The sequence below is a fragment of the Taudactylus pleione genome, unplaced genomic scaffold (genome assembly GCF_031769625.1).
Source record: "Taudactylus pleione unplaced genomic scaffold, aTauple2 ptg000111l, whole genome shotgun sequence".
Taxonomy (NCBI): domain Eukaryota; kingdom Metazoa; phylum Chordata; class Amphibia; order Anura; family Myobatrachidae; genus Taudactylus; species Taudactylus pleione.
Genome location: NW_028284513.1, coordinates 3,945,419 through 3,960,985, shown reverse-complemented (window position 1 = coordinate 3,960,985; position 15,567 = coordinate 3,945,419).

The window sequence follows — 15,567 nt, the reverse complement described above, 5'->3', positions numbered from 1 at the left end:
GCCTCCTTCAGTCTAATCTGACGCCGGTTGCAAGCCAATCAGAGCTTGCAGACCGATAGCCAATCAGCATCGACTGACGGGCACGCAAGCCGATTTGGTTTGTGAATGGCGCTACATTAGAATGACAGTGGCACTGAAAGATCCCTGGCATGTGGCATTTCTGTCTCATCCGCACCACCTGAGCTCACCCACCATGCGGCCCCGGCAATTAAAAGGAGGGAGCTGGCTTACTGGGAGATCCCATTTTAATGTGAAAGTCCGATTTTAATAGTGTTTCATCTGTCAGTTCTGGCGGGGCTGCTGTCACTGGGGGGCATTACTGTGGCATAATGTATATGGGGCATTACTGTGGCATAATATGTATGGGGTATTACTGTGGCATAATGTGTAAGGGGCCTTACTGTGGCATACTGTAATGTGTAAGGGGCAGTACTGTGACACAATGCATAGTAAGGGGCATTACTGTGACATAATGTATTGTAAAGGACATTACTGTGACATAATGGGTTGCAAAGGGAATTACTGTGTTGCATAATGCGTTGTAAGGGGCATTGATGTGTTGTAACAGGCATTACTGTGTCACAAAACCACACATCCTTTATGTCCTCTATGCTTTTTTTTTTTTTGGGGGGGGGGGGGGCACCAAATTGCTGTCTTGACCTGGATGACAGAAATTCTAGTTTCGCCCCTGGACAGGTATAAGTAATAGTGAAAGGGTAATTTATTAGGTAAGTGTAGCAAGCAGAGTTTGTGACTACATCTTGCCAACTTTTACACTTTCATTTGCTTGTTCCTAATAGCACTACGTACAATCTACATTTCTCACTGTTTTCACAGGGTAGTCAATATTTTGTACACTGTGATCTTCCCAAAACCTTTAATGACTACTATGTAGTATGTACCCATCTTAACAGAATAAGTGGGAAGAGATTCCTATATATTTATTATAGGATCTAAACATAAGCATTGGGATGATTTTAGGGCATGAGAACATTCAGGTTATAGGATTGGCCATGTTTTCTTATTTCCAAATTATTAGATTCTTAGACTGCATGGACTTCACTTGGACAATGTCAGATGGTTCATGGACAGGGCACTTGGTGTACTTAGGATAATGTTTCTGAGAACAGCCTTCTTTGTAAAGCTAATATGTAAATGATTAAGAAATCAGTCTGACTGCATTCATTATCCAAGAGGGTATAAGCACAAGTTCTCAGTGTGAAATTATAGCTTGCATTTCTACACACTGGAGAGCAATGTAATAGAAAGGTTTCAGGCGACAAACATGAAAAGGGTCTTTGTCCTTTTACTTACCAAAGTTGGTTACACAGAGATTAACAGGTAAGAATTCTCTGCCATAACATTGCTCTAGGATCTCATTCTCTCAAAACGGGGGTCACAATTCAATCTCAAATGACTTAAGTTTATAATCAAATTTATACCGGCTAAATGCCGCATGTCCAAATCTGGGGCTACCTGACATCTCCCTACCATTAATAACACCTATCAAAGGTCACAACTACTTCACACAGATCCACTTACTGGTTTGAAATTTCTATGCAGGCACCTGAGTGTGTAGTCCGAACAATTTAAAATACCTACTATAATTCTTTTTGGCCCGATAGGACAACACTTTTGCATAAAAATAGCACATATTTTTACACCCAAACTCCCATTTATTGCTGCCATGGTATCACCCAATTCAATGGAAGTGTCTGCTCGCGTGTGTGCAAAGTTTGGGGTTTGGCAATGTGGAACGTTGGATGCAACTTTTAGCAGCAGGGTGTTGATGTTGCCTAACCTATTGTATAGCTACTGCCAGCTATTATAAAACAAAGGGGTATATGTAAAAGCCTGCGGACTGCAGGCATCAGCCAGTTCCAATGCGAGACTGCCCGATGTTTTAAAGTAGCAGTCAAGTAAAAGGCAATACCAGGTTGATTTTGCCTTTTAAATGACTGCAACTGTACTATCTTGTACTGACAGAAGGGCTTGCTGGTGCTTGTTGTACCACAAGCCCCAGCATGCTGGTTTTCACTGTGACAATAAAGCACCATACTCATGGGGGTATATTTACTAAAGTGCAGGTTTTTAGAAGTGGAGATGTTGCCCATAAAACCCAATCAGATTCTACTTATCATTTATCTAGCATCTTCTAGAAGATAATAGTTAGAATCTGATTGGTTGCTATGGGCAACAACTCAACTTCTAAAAACTCGCACTTTAGCAAATACACCCCATGGTTTCCCTGCTATAGTATAGTAGCGCTGGCTGTCTAGCACTGAGACAGATTGAGAAATACACTTCAATTGTTTTGTATCAATTTCGTTCTTTTTGAATTCCTTCCTATTAGCAACCACTGAAAAATATTCACACCAAATTGCTTTTTAACTTGAGCTGCAGAAACTGGCACTTCCGAATAACCCAGCTCTGTTACTTTGCTTAGGTAAATTAGGCCCTCGCTAAAGCAGTCTGCATGCCTCATTACTCTCAGTATATTATATATTCAATATGTGAAGTCTTATTTATATGCACTGTTACTACAATGAGCAGACCAGCACGACAGAAACTAACATAGGAATAATGAGTTTATAACAAGAGTACTGTTTACTAAGATGATGATATTATTTTAGCAATTGTTGAACAGCCTCTCATTACTTTTACTTCCCATAAATGGTAATGTCATTTAACTCACTCAATTACTCTTCTGTGTATTCTTTTTCCAGCCTTTTACGTCAAAATGTCATTTGTCATCCTACCACCTATCTGACTTTGTACTGAGACCAGAGTCGGAAAATATACTATCGTGAAAGCCACATCAAACTACCGCTAGCCATGAGACTAAAAGTTGAAGTCAAATGAACAGTTGAGAAAACTGACAGCATCAATTAATTTTATTACACTTGGAAAGAGGTGTAAATTCCCTCATTTGTCTGAATTTGCTTATCATCAGTACACATTCAGGAACTGCAGATCTATTCCTCAAAGCTTTATAAAAGATTGACAGTGAAAAGGTCAACATTCTGAAGGAGACACCAAAAGGTCAACTGGTTTTGAATGTTGACAGTCAATACGTTGACATGGTCATTAGGTCGACCATCATTAGACATGTTTTTAAGTCAACAGGATTAAATGGTTGACACATTGACAAGTTCAACATTTAAAATGTCGGCACAAAAGCCAACCCTTTTTTTGTTGTATTACCCCAAACCCAAACCTAGCCCTATCAAATAACATGTAGTAACGCTAAAAGTAACCCTAAAAAGAATGGAGGAAAAATATGTCAACATTTTAGTGTCGACAAAGGGCAACATTTTGAGTGTGTTGGCTAGAGATGTGCGCCGACCCCCGTGTTTTGGTTTTGGATCTGGATCTACACTGGTTTTGGATCTGGATTGGTTTTGCCAAAAAGTCACCTCTGTGTTTTGTTTTCGTGTTTTGGTTTTGGATCTGGATTTTTTCTTAAAAAATCATAAAAACAGCTAAAATCACATAAAATGGGCCTGTTATTGTTACTACAGTATAATTAACCTCTATAACATTTATTTCCAGTAATTTCCAAACAATTTTGACCACCTCACAATAATATTTGCTTAATATAGTTAAGGCCAAAGGTTGCATCCAGCTAGCTGGCTGACTAAGCTAAGTGACACAGTGGGCGGCACTAACATGGGGCAGTTCAGCTTCTAATTTCCAACACGGATACAGTGTGTTATACAGTGTGGGTTGGATACACCAATAGTGCACTTACTGTGACAGCAGTGTCGGCAGAGCAGGGCTGCTGACGGTGTCCTCAGTACATGGAATGGCCTTGCTGCGGTACTGGCAGTGTCCTCAGTGAAGGGTACCAGTGATGTCAGCAGTGCGGGGGTGCCAGCAGTGTCTTTAGTGCAGGTTTGCTAGCTGTGTCGTCAGTGCCTAATCAACTTAATCCAGCGGTGTGTTAGTGCAGGTGTGTTAATGCATGTTTGTTGGCTGTGTCGGCAGTGCGGGGGTGCCAGCGGTGTCTTTGGTGCAGGTTTGCTGGCTGTGTCGGCAGTACGGGGGTGCCTGCGGTGGCTTTAGTGGAGGTTTTCTGACTGTGTCGGCAGTGCGGGGGTGCCAGCGATGTCCTCATTGCAGGCTTGCTGACTGTGTCGGCAGTGGGGGGGGTTGCTGGCGGTGTCCTCAGTACATGGAATGGCAGTGCTGGCAGTGTTCTCAGTGAAGGGTACCGGCAGTGTTGGCAGAGCTTGGGGTGCCTGCGGTGTCCTCATTGCAGGTTTTCTGACTGTGTTGGCAGTGCAGGGGTGTTCTCAATGCAGGGTGCTGGCGGTGTCAGCAGAGCGGGGGTGCCAGCTGTGTCCTCAGTGCAGGTTTGCTGACTGTGTCGGCAGTGCAGGGGTGCTGGTGGTGTCCTCACTGTGGGAGTGTCGGCAGTGTGGGGGTCGCTGACGGCGTCCTCAGTACGATCAGCAGCAGTGCAGGAGTCGTCAGCGGTGGTGTCGGCAGCGGGGGATGCTGCCAGCGGGGGTGTCGGCAGCGGGGGGTGCTGGCGGTGTCAGGCGGCAGGGGATGGCGGTCGCCATCTTTTTTTCCTCCTTTGTAGTGTTTTCAATGGGCTTAACGCTGATTGGCTGAGAGCCGTGACAGACGGCTCTCTCAGCCAATCAGCGTTAAGCCTGCTGAAGACAAAACCTCGCGACTCGACAGAGGGGTTGCAGGGTTTTGCCTCGGGTCAGGGATCTGGGGCAGGCAGGGAGATCCGTGCTGCGCTCAGATCGCCCCGGATCCCCGAAATTCAGGTGGGTCCGGTTCTCAGGGAACCGGACCCGCTCATATCTGGTGTTGACCATTTAACACTGTCGACTGAAATACATGTCTACAGAATGGTGATTGACCTAATGACCATGTCGACAGTCAGAATCTGTCGACCTTCTGGTTTCAATCTATTTTTAGTGTTGCTTAATCGACTTAATACTTTAAAAGGTGCAAAGGAACATTTTTTATCATCGTCATTTTGTTCAAGGTTCTTCACAATAAGGTTTGCTTTTCTTACATAATATAATTACTAAAAATTATTTTAATTCCCTTTCAAACAATACATTTATTTTATATTGGTCTATTTGACTTCTCCATGGAATAAGTATGCGTGGCTCGGTTAACTGTCTTAAAAAAAACATTAACTTAAATGTTCATTGTTATCTCCATAACACTAAAGACAAACAAATTTCCCCTGGATGGAGTTGCCTTATCCTGTTGCAAACTATGGCCAACAAATAGTGGGCGCCATCAGAAATGAGGCGTAAGGCTAACTTTAATTATGAGAGCATTTTAAACTGAGAGGTTGAGTGTGGGTTGGCCCCTTTAAGAAACTGTGAGTGCCAATTTGTAGGTGTTTCAGTTGTTAGATTGAGGGGCTTTTTCAGAGGGTCTCAATATGCAGCACTTCCTCCCACGCTTTTACTTTTGGTTGTCTTGTGACATTTGTCTGGTGGCGAGAAACAGATGTTTTGGTAAATTTGCTATATTACATTAGTTAGGTGCACTCTCCTCAGAAAAAAACACTGAACTCAGCACGAGCGAATGTGTATGGTATGTGTCTCTGTGATCTTTGTCTTTGTTCTTTTGTCCGCTACCATACTAACATTGTAATTAATTCTTTTAACCAAAATGTCAAATTTGACTAATTTCATACACCAGCTCCAACAGGCATGTGCCATTGTTTATTTATTAAAATGTTTAATACTGTATATCGAAGAATGGGTAAAGCTGTATATTTCACCTGCAAGGTAACAATTGATGGTTTTTTGAAAAACCCAAATTGAATGGAAAGACTATTTCCATAGAGCTGGGAACATCGATGGTTGCTAACTATCAACTTCCAGTGTCCATCTCTACTATGATGTCTCCTCAAGTAACAAATATTGTGGCTAAGACCACCATATTGTAGCAACCAGTCAGAATTTGCCCTGAGCGTTTCCTAATATAGTAGACCTGCCTCACTCACATAGGGATATTTCTGAAACTGCTGCAATGGAACCTTTGCAAAATGCCACCCATCAGCCATTATCATTATCTGAATTCAAAAAACAAATGAAAGAAACTGATTATAAACTAAGTCCACCAGCTTGTAAAGTATTCTGTTATTGGATGCGATATCCAAGAAAGCAATAAAATACAAGGGCTTGATGACAATACAGGTGTAAAAACAAGTACAGTCTGTTTATAAATTGATCTATAGGATTGACTGATCCATTAACAATCTCTAAATAAAGGTTTCATTTAAAAATGATACTAATTGGCAGCATAATATTTTAATATTACTGTGATACTTATAAATGTGTCCTCGCTCGTCTACTGTCCATGCGACATGTAGCAAGCCCAGATAGTCGCAACTTATACGCCTGCACCCAGTCGCATAGTAACATAATCAGTCGCATCGTAACGTATTCAGTCGTAGCATAGTATACTGTGAGGCAGAATAGTGTAATACTGGTTTATGTACTCCAGATGTAGCTTTTGATAAACATCACTGTGCCTGCGTGAAATACTGTACGCAATGTAGCATGCAGCAACTGAGCGGAGTATCAGTGAACAGGAATTTTATTCTGTTTCTTACTATGAAAAAGACTCGCACACGATTATGATTAATGAAATGAGATGTGAATATTTTGCAGAAAATTAGATCTTATTCGAAACGCAGGCTTCTCATACTGGTTAAGTATAGTATAGGGACAGGCCCCTATGCAGTAACAGAGAATAATCAATAAAGTGGGGTTGGTATGTGTATGCAGCCGGTATTGTACACGACTTGAAATGTTCACATTAGTACAGTTTATACTAAAACTGCTGTTTTTATGGGAAATTATGCTTAAACGTCAACCCGATGATTTGATTCTAGGAACTCTTTAAATATAAATTTTGACAATTAAACAACTGCCATAAAAATGCTGACAACTAGATTGGCATTAAATGGGCACAGATTTTATTTGAAGTTAGTTGAAAACACTAAAAATGCCGGCAATGGCCCAACTCAAAAAGTACTAAGAGGTGGCTGCAAAAGGGACCTTCGGTCTTCGGTCTTCAGTTGAAGTGGATCTGAGAACATATGCTACTTTAATTCTGCAAGGGCCATCTTTTGTAAAAAGACCCCCTCTGCCAGCTTCTCAGATTCACTGACTGCATCTGAAGACAGAGCATTGGATCAACATCGGTGTCATTGTGTGGACCATCTGACATCTGCGCAACCCTACGGTTACTCAAAATGTCCACCGCAACTAAGTTGACAAGGCCGGTGAATCTGCGTTGGAAGATGCGGTCACTGGATTCAGCACACACCCAAAATGGAGACGACGCCTCCACTTTTTCCAACACTCACCATCAATGCCCCCTAACTCTGGCAGCCTGTCAATCAAGCTGTGTCAAGAGCTGTACTGTGACCTCAATCACAAGAACATCATGGCACATACGCAGTGTGGCTCTATTGCATGCACAGAACTAAAACCATCAGTCATTGAGACCAACTTAAAGTAGCATCCACCCATAGGTGTCACAACAGGGAGGGCAAGGAGGCAGTTCGCTCCCCCCCAAAACATTAGAAAGGAACGGCGGACATGGGCGGTCAGGGGTTTTGCTTTACAGCTATAGGCTGCACCGCACGGAGGAGAAGGTTTAATGTGCTGTGCAGCCTATTGCTGTAAAGCACAGCCCCTGACCGCCCCCAGCAGCCACTCAGGTAAGAAACAGGGAGGGAGTAAGGAGGAGGAGAGGGGGCGGATGGGCGCTGGAAAGATTTTATGTTGCAACACCAACATAAAATCGTTCCAGTCCCCCTGAATTCACCTCTGATTGAGACCCTAAATAAGTACTCCTCCTTTTTGTCATGTCTTGGACCTTACCTACAAAAATTGACATAGACTCTAATGCCCAATATGGCAACGGGTGACCAGTCCTTTTGTGCCTAGTTGCACCTGATCTGCAAGACAAAAGATAATGGAAAACAAACATGACAAAACAAAGACCAAAAAGACACAGAAAACACAAATAAAGATGGCCTAATGAGAGGGAAATCCATCGGGAAAAGAGGCAGACCTTTCTGTGAGCTCACAGGAAGACAATCTATACCCCACACCTAAATTACACATTGGCCTATTAACAATTATGCTACCTGTCAATTATCTACTGAAAAAAATACCCCTATCCACAAAACTAAAAGATTAAAGGTAGGGATGGCCATCGGTGGATCAATGACCCCTTCGGTGGTTAACATCGATGGCATGAAACCATTGATGTAAATTATCAATGGTTTGCACCCATCTTGGCCATCCTACGGTGAGGAATGTCAGTAGGCGGGCTAATCAGGGAAGGGAAGGAGCATAGTATGGTGCCCAATGGTGGACTATGCTTTGTGTCCCCGGCACCATTGATTACATAATGATTTATATTTACTTTTTTTTTTTTTTTTTTTACTCGAAAGTGGGACTGGAAGTCCAAATCCAGACCTCTGCACATGCATAGGCTGGCAATTCGAGTCACACATGCACATTTTCTTCCACACTGGCCTTGCAAAGTGGTATGTTCAACTTTTCCACTGCCGGGTCAGCATTGGCGAAAAGCTGAGCAACACTTAGCTACCATGCAGGGGCGTCGGAACAGTTTTATGTTGGGGGACACATAAAATCATTCCGGCATCCGCCCCACTTCCCCTCATTACTCATCTTTCCTTCCTTCCTGTTTAACATCAGCAGCAGACGTTCAGGGGCTGTGCTTTATAGCAATAGTCTGCACAGAGGAGGAGGTGAAATGTGCTGTCTTTAAGTTAAAAGATCGCACATTATACCTCCTCCTCCTACGTGTGGTGCAGGAGCCATGCAGCCTATTGCTATAAAGCACAGCCCCTGACCGTCTGCGGCCGCCTCCTTTCAAATGACGTCCATGTTGCCATGTGTAGTTTTATTGCTAATTTGTGATAGCAGAAATTCCTTCCAATAGTTACATTTTGTAAAACTGACCTTTAATTTGGTTTTATACAGTAGCAACTGAAAGATGTGCAAAGCTGTGTAATAATCATTATGTTAAAATGTATATATTGTACGCACCAATTAAACATTATTAAAAATATAAAACATCTGTAGACCTGTTTACAGTTTGAACAAAGCGTTTATTTAAATTGCAATCAATTTTGATAAAAAATCACTTGAAACTAAGCACCTGATTTGCATGTTTATTACTGGGTCAGATGACATGAGACAATAACAAGAAGCTATATGTGCTAATAATAGTATGGCTCACTCCTGCTTCATTCCCTCTCCTGCTGACAGACTTTTTACTGAGGCAAAACAGTAATCCTTACCTTTCTTCTTTTCTAATATATGACATAGGCTATGACTGTATCAAAACAAAGGAGGTCTCAGCTTTACTGTAGCAGATCACACACATATATGACATAGGCTATGACTGTAACAAAACAAAGGAGGTCCCAGCTTTACTGTAGCAGATCACACACATATATGACACAGGCTATGACTGTAACAAAACAAAGGAGGTCTCAGCTTTACTGTAGCAGGTCACACACATATATGACACAGGCTATAACTGTAACAAAACAAAGGAGGTCCCAGCTTTACTGTAGCAGATCACACACATATATGACACAGGCTATGACTGTAACAAAACAAAGGAGGTCTCAGCTTTACTGTAGCAGGTCACACACATATATGACACAGGCTATGACTGTAACAAAACAAAGGAGGTCTCAGCTTTACTGTAGCAGGTCACACACATATATGACACAGGCTATGACTGTAACAAAACAAAGGAGGTCTCAGCTTTACTGTAGCAGGTCACACACATATATGACACAGGCTATGACTGTAACAAAACAAAGGAGGTCTCAGCTTTACTGTAGCAGATCACACACATATATAACACAGGCTATGACTGTAACAAAACAAAGGAGGTCCCAGCTTTACTGTAGCAGATCACACACATATATGACTTAGGCTATGACTGTAACAAAACAAAGGAGGTCTCAGCTTTACTGTAGCAGATCACACACATATATGACACAGGCTATGACTGTAACAAAACAAAGGAGGTCCCAGCTTTACTGTAGCAGATCACACACATATATGACACAGGCTATGACTGTAACAAAACAAAGGAGGTCTCAGCTTTACTGTAGCAGATCGCACACATATATGACATAGGCTATGACTGTAACAAAACAAAGGAGGTCTCAGCTTTACTGTAGCAGGTCACACACATATATGACTTAGGCTATGACTGTAACAAAACAAAGGAGGTCCCAGCTTTACTGTAGCAGATCACACACATATATGACATAGGCTATGACTGTAACAAAACAAAGGAGGTCTCAGCTTTACTGTAGCAGATCACACACATATATGACATAGGCTATGACTGTAACAAAACAAAGGAGGTCCCAGCTTTACTGTAGCAGATCACGCACTTGTACTGTAATTTGCATTGACAGTTGCATCACAGTATATGATGGAGCCCACTGAAAGGTCGGATGGACATGTTCTGGCTAGAACTGTGAATACGAAGAGATATGGCTCCTTTGCAAATTTCTCTGACTGGGAGCAAACACAGTAATGGTCTTTTCATACATTACCAAGACCATGATTCAATTACAATAAACACAGTCTGTTAACTTGAGAAGGTCATAAAACTACTTTAGTCCAACCTAATTCTGCTACTAGTCATTAGTCAGAAGTAGATAAATGGGAAATTCTGTTATTTTAATTTTCTTTGGCATTTTGGAATGCTCAGGTCACTCATTCAAAAGAGGATGGAATATATCGGAGCTGGCTGAATGATCTGGTAGAACTGAGTCACACTTGGTAAAAGAGGGGGCTGCTGGTGTTCTGGTAAATGGTGAGCAATGCTGCAATGTGTCTGGGGGCTTCCACACTCTTTCATTTCTTCATTTCAAATCGTATGACACAATATAAATACAAACTGCGAACTAAAAAGCATAATTGCCTCTCACTGTGCACACTACTTACTAGTATTACTATAATTGTTACTGGCATGCCAATTAAGCCATTGATTTCAATTACCAAAGCAAGGTAACAAGGATGAGAGAGCAGGACATGGAGAGCATGATGGACACTGGGAACTTTGAGCCTGATTCAGAACCAGACGCTCTTTAAGAGCGCTAGCTCTAAATCAGGCGTTTTTTTTTTTTGGTGCAGCCTTCTGGCCACTCGCTAAACTGTGGGTGGCCACCGACAGCTTTTGCGGGCGGCCAGGTAATGGTCGTGATGGGGCTTGTGACGAGACCCTTGTGGTAGGGTCTCGTCCGTCGCAAGCCCCAGAGAGCTTCCTGCTTTAACAGAGCAGGAAGCTCTCCACTGACATCACTGGTGATGTCAGTGGTGCCTCCCACAAATGGCAGGAGTTCCTTCGGGAACGCCTCCTTTTGTGTAGCCACCCCCCGCCCCGCCTACAAAACGGGGTGAGCTGTCGATCAACATCAACAGTCGCCCCTTTTGTAGTGAGTCCTGGAGCGAGAGAATTTCTCTCTCACTCCAGGGCTTCAGCATTCACACGCGCCGCGCGTGCGCAGTACCCCACCATCGGCCCGCTTGCGAGCGCTATGTGCTCGCGAGCGGGTCTGAATTGGCCCTTTGTCTTTTTGGAGTTATGTACTATTATTTTGTATCAGCATTTCCCTGCTTTCCACCACACTGTGATATGAAAATAAATGAATACAGTACATGACACTGTTTGAATACACATCATATAAAGAACCCACCCAGAGGGTGGGATTTTGATTCTTTGATCACCATATTTTTCATTAACCACTTAACTGGCAATTTTTTTTCAAAAAAGCGCTGCAAAATTGTCAGAACTTTTTATGATTGAATTAGGTCAAGACTATCTACAGTATTTAATACTTATCCAACACAATTTTATTAAAAAAAATGTAAGTACTTAACTTTAACATTGATTTTTAATATTTTGGTCATCGATATATCGGCTGGGGGGATTCCTTTACATTTCCCTGATGGCTGCTGAGTAGGGGATCCTGCCGTGTTGACCGATCAGCAGTGATCGGCAGCACAGCAGTCACTGGAGGAGGATGTAGGGATGCTAGTGACGGATGCTGGAAGATTATCTTCTGACAGCTGCCCACTGTGCGGCACTAACAGGTCTCATTGAATGTGGCCTTATCAGATAACGCACTGCCTGGTGTGGTTGCATATGATGCGACCACGCCAGGCACGTGGTTAAAAAGCTTTGCCTTGTTTTAGACAGTTCCATGACAGTTATTGGAAATCTTTAGCCCATGTCTGTTCCATCCCTTTGCCCAGTAATTAGAATATAGTATTTTTGTGCTGGTTAATATACAAAAAATATCTGAATCTGATGGTTTGTGGATAGCAAGACCTCAGTCAGGTGGTTCATGGATTATATGACCTCCAATCTAGTTCCATCACCTCAGTTAGTTGGCAAATGTATGGCAAGACTTTTAATCCACTGGCTAATGTATCACAAGACTTTCAATTTGTTGGCTAGTATATTGAAGCACCTTGGTGTTAGCTTCTTCCAGGAGAGAACCAATTAGCTGGGGTAGCTATCAAAGACATACCATGCCTAGCCAAGCTGCTTTGTCCTGAGATGATGTGTCATAAGGAACCAAACTGAAGTTGATGAGTTGGAGGAGGTAGAATTGTGAGGGATGAAGCTAAAGCTGATGAACAGACAAACAAAATAAGTCTCTGAAGCACCAACAGAAGAAATGCAAATGTAACACTGGTTGTACAAAGCTTGGTAACATCGAAGACATTAAAAAGGCTTTGTACAGTCCTGGCTAAGTTGACAGCAGTAGTCCTGAGTCTGTAGTGTTTTATAACAGTGTTGCAGTGGTCAGAGTTAGCAATGTACTGTCACCTGTTATTCATAGCTGATAATGTAGCACATCCCCACAGACCATCCATCTGGATATTACTTTATGGAATTACATTTAAGCAAGTGGTTAGTGTATGGTAGGTCATATAACCCTAGTTCTAACTTTATACAAAGCCCAACCTGAAACTCTAAATCAATTCTCATCCCAAACTATACCCTAACCTCAAGATCTCCCAATTTTTATCCTACATCTAATCCAAGTCATAAAGCTACAGTAGCCTGTTTTTAAGCCCACAGCTAACCACAACTCCAAATAATGACTGTATGCATAATGAAAGTTCTAAACATTTCCCTTCCCCAAGATTTATTCTACATGCCAAAACCAGCCAAAAGTCCACCATTGGCTCCCAGTACATTTCATGTTCTGACACACATTCTATTTTTTTATATTGCATGTTACACAAGTGTCAAAATATTGTGATAAATTTGAATAATATGTAACTTGGACAATTGTATGCTGTATACTCTTTATTTCCTATTAAAATACATTAAACATACATGCCAAGCACATATTTTTTGTTTACATGTTTGGACTTTGTACCTGATCCAGAGTTGCAAGCAAGTTGCCACATCTGTAGGTGCTCAAAAATAAATATAGACTTCCTCTTGCATTCAGAGCTGACTGTATCTATGTGCTGCATTATTCCACATATGAAAATAGCTGTCATCACGATCAGTGCAGACTTGCACCAGCTCTATACCTGGTGCAGGGGATCCATCTGAAATCTGACAGATTCACCTTTCAATAGCCCTCAAATCTGTCTACGCAGCTACAGCACATTTATCTTTACACCCAGTCAGCCACAAGTGTAACAACCTGAATCGCCTGTAGTTGCTGAAAATTGCAATTTCTGACGTATGTGCAATTGCTAATACCCACAGAGAGGACTTGTGTGCAACTCTGAATTAGGCTCTTTGTGACACTTCCAGATTTGTTCTACAGTATCCCTAGAAACAAGCTTTAACTGTAACTACTATATAACCCTAAAAATAACCAAAATTCTAAACTTATCCCCACTGTGAACTTTAGCCTTAACTGTATACTTAAAGTCAGACTATAAGCCTTTCCTTTTCAGACATCTAATCATGACCCTATGCTTTATTACAGTTTCTAAGGTTATCCCTATTCCAACATCTAATCATAACCCTATACTTTATTTTAGGGTCTAAGCCTCTCTTACTCTGACATTTAATCATAGCCCCATACTTTATGTAATGCTCTAAGCCTCTCCTACTCTGACATTTAATCATAGCCCCATACTTTATGTAATGCTCTAAGCCTCTACGACTATGACAATTAATCATAGCCCCATACTATATGTAATACTCTAAGCCTCTCCTACTCTGACATTTAATCATAACCGTATACTTTATGTAATGCTCTAAGCCTCTCCTACTCTGACAGCTAATCATAACCCCATACTTTATGTAATGCTCTAAGCCTCTCCAACTATGACATTTAATCATAGCCCCATACTTTATGTAATGCTATAAGGGCTCTATTTACTACAATCCGCATTTGTAATGCAGATTGTAGTGTGATATTATCGACTGAATTCGCATTGCAAATTCAGGCAATATCACAGGGATTTACTACAAATCCCTTGTAGGGACAGAGCTTGCGAGAAAGCTCTGTCCCTGCGAATCCCCTCCGCACACTAGTCACGATATTTTTACCAAAAAATACCGTGACTAGTGCCCCGCGCATGCGCCATCCGGCCACCACTGCTAAGCCCCACCCCCGACACTAAGCCCCGCTCCCAGCGATCGCGACCCCCCTCCCCCCGCTCCCCCTCCTCTCTTAATAGCACTTACCTGCAGTCATCAGTGGTCCGGTGATGTCTTCCATGCGATCACCTGATGACCGGGCCGCAGTGCAGCATGGGAGACCAGCTGACCGGAGGGCAGTCATCACCGGAGCCCCGACCACCGATCCCTGGAGTCAGGTAAGTGAATTTTTTTTTTACTATTTTTTATTAATTTTTTTTGCAGTGTATCAGCTTGCGGTCTGATCACTGGGACCGGCTCCGGGCTCCGCTCTGCCTTTTAGGGCAGAGTAGGAGCCCAGTAACCGGGGGAGACCCTGGATAACGCCACCTCCAGGTGGCGTTATTATCACAGGGCCTTCCCCGGTATTTTTTTACAATTTATTTTTAGTAACTTTAGTCGTATCACATTTCCCATTAAATTATGGGAAATGCAATCTGCTTACTAAAAATAAGTGATACTTAGGGGTTGGAGTAGAATTTTACGAATTCTACTCCAATTGCCCTGTAATAACTATAGGTGATACTAAAATAATGTGAAAAGGGTGTGAAAACACCTTTTTTCACTTTAGTTTAGTAAAAATAATGTTAATAAATAGAGCCCTAAGCCTCTCCTACTCTGAGATTTAATCATAGCCCCATACTTTATGTAATGCTCTAAGCCTCTCCTACTCTGACATTTAATCATAACTCTACACTTTATTTCAGGCTCTGAACCTCTCCTACTTCCTTGTGCTCCTTGTGTGACTTCATTGCCCTCTTTAGATTGTAGCAGTGACCTATATATCTGTTTTTTGTCTGCTTTGATATACTTTCTCTATCTTTGTCTCCTTATATTGTGCATTCTATGTAATCTCTGTCTGAATATATTTGTGGTGTT